This window comes from Megascapheus bottae, chromosome 23 (assembly GCF_031878675.1).
Source record: "Megascapheus bottae isolate mThoBot1 chromosome 23, mThoBot2.hap1, whole genome shotgun sequence".
Classification (NCBI taxonomy): domain Eukaryota; kingdom Metazoa; phylum Chordata; class Mammalia; order Rodentia; family Geomyidae; genus Megascapheus; species Megascapheus bottae.
Window position 1 is genome coordinate 2,762,181 of NC_143531.1, and position 6,304 is coordinate 2,768,484.

General features: G+C 41.2%; 1 pseudogene; it reads left to right on the top strand.

Annotated features, from left to right (window-relative positions):
* The first annotated feature begins 4,642 nt into the window (after nt 1-4,642).
* LOC150047211 (deubiquitinase OTUD6B pseudogene) lies at nt 4,643-5,496 on the top strand (annotated as a pseudogene).
* The last annotated feature ends 808 nt before the right edge of the window (nt 5,497-6,304 follow it).

The window sequence follows — 6,304 nt, forward strand, 5'->3', positions numbered from 1 at the left end:
CTAGGCCAAACTCCCAGCCCCTTCTTCTTTTTTTTTTTTTTTTGGCTGGTTAATTGGAAATAAGTCTCACAGGACTGACTTTCCTGCTTTGGCTGGTTTCAAACTGTGATTCTTAAATTTCAGCCTCCTGAATAGCTAGGATTACAGATGTGAGCCCACAGCCAGACTTTGAAGGTGACATGAGCTCTGTGATTACAGCAAGGGAAAGGTGGTTCGATTATCCAGCAAACATATCTTGTTTAATTACCCAGCTAAAGTGTTTCTGACCTTTTTCATCTTTTTAGTCTAAAGTCTTATTAGAGGAAAAAAATAAAGTAAAACAAAAAGTGTTTTTTGTTTGTTTGTTTCTTCCTATTCTCTGCATCTTAACATTGGCCCCTGTGAGCTGTAGCATTAGTTAAGGACACCCACTGTGAAGAGATCACTCTGCTAAATTCCCAGCTTGTCTGAGCCCAGCTAACGGATGGCTTCCTCCCCTCTCCCCCCCAGTAAGTCACACATTTCATTTATTACTTATGATTGGGCAGCCAAGGGCCCCCAAAGCCTAGGATTCGTTGTGAGAGCATTGAATATGTGGAGTCTGGGCTGTACCCAATGTGCACATTTGAGGGATCCATCAAAGCAGCCTGCCCTAGAGTTGTCACATGACCCAAGGTCACAGGATTGCCTAGGCTGCAGTTGGTGGACTTTTTTGGTCTACGTTTGCAGCAAGTTTCTTCCTGTCTCAGGATGCAATATCCTAACACATCCTGCAGTGTTTATTCCTCCTCCTCCCCCTCCCTCTCCCTCTTCTTCCCTCCCCTCCTCCAACTTCTTCATCTTTCTTCTTTTCCTCCATCTTTATCTTCCTCCTCCCCCCACCCCACTTCCGTCTCCTGGTCCTCCATCTTCTTTTAGGCAGTGTTGAGACTTGAATTCAGGGTCTTGTCTTACAAGGTAGGTGTTCTTTCTTGTGAACCGTCTTGATGGATTCTTGAGAACTATGAAGAAGAAACAGAGAACTGAATTAGTCCACGACCACCCAGAAAAGGGCTCTACATGGACACTGTTTACTATGTAACCTCCACAATCACTAAATTATCTGCTGTATTTGCTCTTGAGGGAGGAATGTTCATTCATTGCTCCCTAAAAATCTCATCAGTCCAGTCAGTCAATATGTGCCTGGCTTTATGTGTGGATAGACTTGGTTAAAAAAAAGCATGTACTTAGAATATCTTTGCTTTTATTTACATATGTGCGTATAACACACACATACACACACCCTAAAAAGATCTAGAAGGGGCAGCAAATCAGGATATCAGGATGTACTTTCAGCTATACTTGATTTAAACTGATTATAAATAACTGCAACAGGGCCTGGGAATGTGGCTTAGTGGTAGAGTGCTTGTCTAGCATGCACAAAGCTCTGGATTCAATTCTTCAGTACCACATACACAGAAAAAGGTGGAAGTGGTGCTGTAGCTCAAGTCGCAGGGTGCTACCCTTGAGCAAAAAGTCTCCAAGGACAATGCCCAGGCCCTGAGTTCAAGCCCCACGACTGGCAAAAAGAAAGTACAAGAATACAAATAATTTTTCTCCATGTGGAATACATGGTCTTGCCCTCTGGATTTTGATCAATGGTCCATCTGGTTGCAAATTAATTCCAGCACTCCTGAAAGCCTGCAAGAAGTACATACTTTTAAAATGGTGATATCATCTCAATGAAATTGGAGACACATGCAAATTTTATATTTATATGAAAATTATGATTTTGATCCTTCCAAGATATATTCTTTAGCAATTACCTGAATCACCTGAATGAAGGATACTGAATCAAGTAGTGACGATATTTAAACCAGCTACTGAATAGTCACAATGTCAAATGCTCTGTAGAACTACCAGAAAAATGTTCCAGAGACTGCTGTGTTTTCATAGTTTCTCTGCTTTGTATGAGATGGGCAGACTTTAAGGAAAGCCAGTAACCCTGTCATGGTGCCTCACTTGACGTAAAGGAAGCAGCACTCAGTTACAGGCAATTCATAATTAGCAAATGAAAACAAATCTCTGTCCTTTCTCCACTTTTTTCCTTCAGTGGGGATAACTTAAAATGCCACCAAGGGAACCTGCAAGGGAAAAAAACCTCTATATATTTACTTTTAATTAATCATTCTATAATTTTTTTGTTTACAAAGTTGGCGGGGTGTTTTGTGCTACAGAAAATTGTTTTCAATTTTTGTGTGATGTTACTAGGGGTTGAACTCAGGCTGGTGCCACTACCAATTGGGCCACAGCTCTACTTAGGGCTTTTTGGTGTTCCATTGGAGAAAGAGTCTCATGGATTTTCCTCCCTAGGGTGGCTTCTACTTTTATTTATTTATTTATTTTGGTCATGGAGCTTGAACTCAGGACCAGGGTGCTGTCCCTTTTGTGTTCAAGGCTAGCTCCCTACCATTTGAGCCACATCTTCACTCTTGGCATTTTGCTGCTTCATTGGAGATAAGAGTTTCACAGACTATCCTGCATCGTTAGAGCTCAGCTTCTTGCGTAACTAGGATTGCAGATGCGAGCCAAGGGCATCTGATTTAGAGAAACACATTTTAATTTGTAAAAAAAAACATGAACATTTCTGGCTAAGTCCAGGAGAAAAGAAGACTGTGTCTAACAGAGTTTGCAGTGGGACCCAGCCTGGCAGGGGTGGGAAGAGGACACAGGAAATGACCACTGCAGAGAGGATCTGCCTCTCAGCAATATTGTGATGGTTAATCTTACTTGGTTAGACTAACTTAGTCACATGGTTAGTCACCCATTATTCTAGATGGTTCTGTACTGGAAAGAAGTATTTTAAATGTTAATCTCATTTAAACCTGCAAATGGTCAGTGAAGTAGATGTATCCTCACCCTGGGAAGTTTTTATTGGAAAAAGCCTGAACTCACCAGTGTGTACTCTCATATAGGGGCCAATTTCATCCTATCTCTCCCACTCTCCCTCCTTCCCTCTTAATCTTCCATTCTTTCCCCTGTCCTTCCCTCCCTTCTCATCTCTCCCTCTTAATTTACCTCCATGTCTTCCTCCTCCCTTGATCTCCTTCTCTCCTCCCTCTCTCCCTCTCTCCTCCTCCTTTCCTCTCTCCCTCCTTTCTGTCTATTTCTCTGTAGAAGACTAGTTATTATACATACTTCCTAAGCGTGTAGAATTCTCTGGAGAATAAATTCATATCATCTCATTGATGATTCCACCTCCATTCTAGTAGCATCGTCTGTCTCGGAGAAAAGTGGTAGTTGTGATCTGTAGAGAAAGAGACAGGAGCCGGCGCTGGTGGCTTGCAGCCTGTAATGCTAGCTACTCAGGAGGCTGAGATCTGAGGATCACAGTTCAAAACCAAGTCTGTGAGACTCTTATTTCCAATTAACTACCAGAAAACTGGAAGTGGCACTGTGGCTTAAGTGGTAGAGTGCTACAGTTGAGCTGAAGAGCTCAGAGACAGAGCCCAGGCCCAGAGCTCAAGCCCCATGATTGATGAGGAAAGAGATGGAGGGTGGGGAAGGGAGAGGATAAAGTCAGGCATCACATCCACGTTGGGAGGTAGTGATTTTATAGCAAGATACAGGATTTTTTTAGTGTGAACTGGCTTTAGTTTCTATCCTACATTGAGGAAAGGTAAGGAGAGAAAGGAAAGAGAGAGAGAGAGAGAGAGAGAGAGAGAGAGAGAGAGAGAGAGAGAGAGAGAGAGAGAGAGAGAGAATGAGAGAGAGAGAAAGAGAGAGAGAGAGAGATATGAAGGAATGGAAATTTAAAGAAAAACAACTAAAATTAAAAAAAGGCATCTGTCTAGGATGAATCAAGAGGTTAGCCAAAACTTTTTCTAGTAAAATGATATTCACTTGTAAGAAAAGTAACCACAAAGAATTTTTTTCTTCTTTTGCTCTCTCTTTGTCTTTTACAAATAGGATTGCCACACAGTTGATTTCAAAGTTGCATTTAAAATTTCTATAGTGAATCATCTTCACAGACGATTCTTAGAAATGGTAGTGAATCACTTTTAAGCTGTTTAAAGTGCAGAATGATTTTTAAGATTCAGTGCATTTACCAATTGCTACTAATTTATGAATGCTGCAAAATATTATTATAATTTCCCTAAACTTTGACAAATATTTAAATGAAATAAAAGGAAGAGTTAATAAGATCATGTAGCAGAATCATATCATTAAAAAGGCCCTGAATTTGGAATTAAAAAAGAAAACTAGGTTCAAGTTCAAGGTGTAAGCAAAGCCATTTGTGATAGCTGAACCCCAATCAATATTTTATCTACAATCCACAAGCATTGCTATGACCATGAGATATATAGATAGACAGAGAGAGAGAGAGAGAGAGAGAGAGAGAGAGACAGACAGACAGACAGACAGAGAGAGAGAGAGACAGAGAGAGAGACACACACACAGAGACACACACACACACAGAGAGAGAGAGAGAGAGAGAGAGACAGAGACAGAGAGAGAGAGAGAGACAGAGAGAGAGAGAGAGACAGAGAGAGAGAGAGAGAGAGAGAGAGAGAGAGAGAGAGAGAGAGAGAGAGAGAGAGAGAGAGACAGAGAGACGGAGAGACGGAGAGAAAGCCAGAAAAACAGGAAGAGGGAAACAGAAAGACAGAGATAGAGGACGAAGTCGGCGCTCATGGAGCTGGACGAGGAGGTGCAGCTGGTGAGGCGGCATCGCAAGGAGAAGAAGGAGTTGCAAGCAAAAATTCAAGGTATGAAGAATGCTGTTCCCAAGAATGAGAAAAAGAGGAGGAAGCAACTCACTGAAGATGTTGCTAAGTTGGAAAAAGAAATGGAACAGAAACATAGAGAGCAACTAGAGCAGTTGAAGTTGGCTTCTAAAGAGAATGAGATAGAGTCTATGGATGCTAACATTTCACACCTGGTAATTGCGAATCTACCACCTTGGATCTCAAAAGCAAAAAAGAGATGGGAAAAAATGCTGCAGTGGAAAAGGAGCGGGAAGAGAGGATAGCTGAAGCTGAAATTGAGAACTTCTCTGGCGCTAGGCATGTGGAAAATGAGAAACTTACTGAAATCCTGGCAGCCAGAGCGCTGGAAATGAGACAGATTCCATCTGATGGTCACTGTATGTATAGAGCCATCGAGGAGCAGCTGAAAACACAGGACTGCACCCTCACTGTGGCTACATTGAGAAGTCAAACTGCTGAGTACATGCAAAGCCATTTTTTAACAGATCCCAATACAGGAGACATGTACACACCAGAAGAGTTGGGAAAGTACTGTGACGAGATTGTAAATACAGCTGCATGGGGAGGCCAGCTTGAGCTAAGAGCTCTGTCTCACACTTTAAAAACACCAATAGAGATAATACAGGCAGATTCTCCTCTGATAGTAGTGGGCGAAGAATATGCAGAAAACCCACTAATACTTGTATATATGAGACATGCATACGGCTTAGGAGAACATTATAATTTTGTTACAACGTTGGTGAACACAGCTACTGAGAATTGCATCTAGACACAATTATGTGTTAAAATTGTGTCCTGATCTGAGTATTGAATGAATTGTGTTTTAAATTTTGTCCCCACTACAAACATTTTCTGAAGTGATCATTTCAATATAATTTTTCTCAAAGAAGTGAAATGCCTCAGTCTCTGTCATTGCAATGATGTACTTTGATGATAGCAGATGTAATTAGTGCTTATAAAGTACATTTGAGCTCTGGGTGCCAGTGGCTCACACCTATAATCCTAGCTACTTGGAAAGCTGAGATCTGAGAATTGCAGCTGAAGCTAGCCTGGGCAGGAAAGTCTATGAGAATCTTATCTCCAGGAAACTACTCAGAAAAGACTGGAAGTGGTACAGTGGCTCAAGTGGTAGAGCTCTAGCCTTGAGCAAAAGGAGCCTAGAGACAGTATCCAGGCCTTGAGTTCCAGCCCTACTACTGGTAAAAAAACAAAACAAAACAACAACAATGAAAAAAGCAGAAAAGCCCCTGGATTTGACTGCAGTAACTTTAGTGCTACTGCTACTGGGGTTCATGGGGTGATACTTTTTATTTAGCTCACTGAAGTGCAACTAAGAAGCTTGCTTTAATAGTTAAGAATGTTAAATATTATTTAATTATGAATCAATGGTTAAATTTAAAGAGATGGGATGTCAAAGGTCAAACTACCTGTTTGCTATCAGATTTAAGCCTCTGCAGAATTATAGATTTGCCCTTGATTTGTGTGTAGCTTTGAAAAAGACTTGAAAGACAATTATCTTTCCAATGCCTTGGTTATTTTTTCTTTCTGTTTCTTAACCTCTGGATGTGCATTTGTGC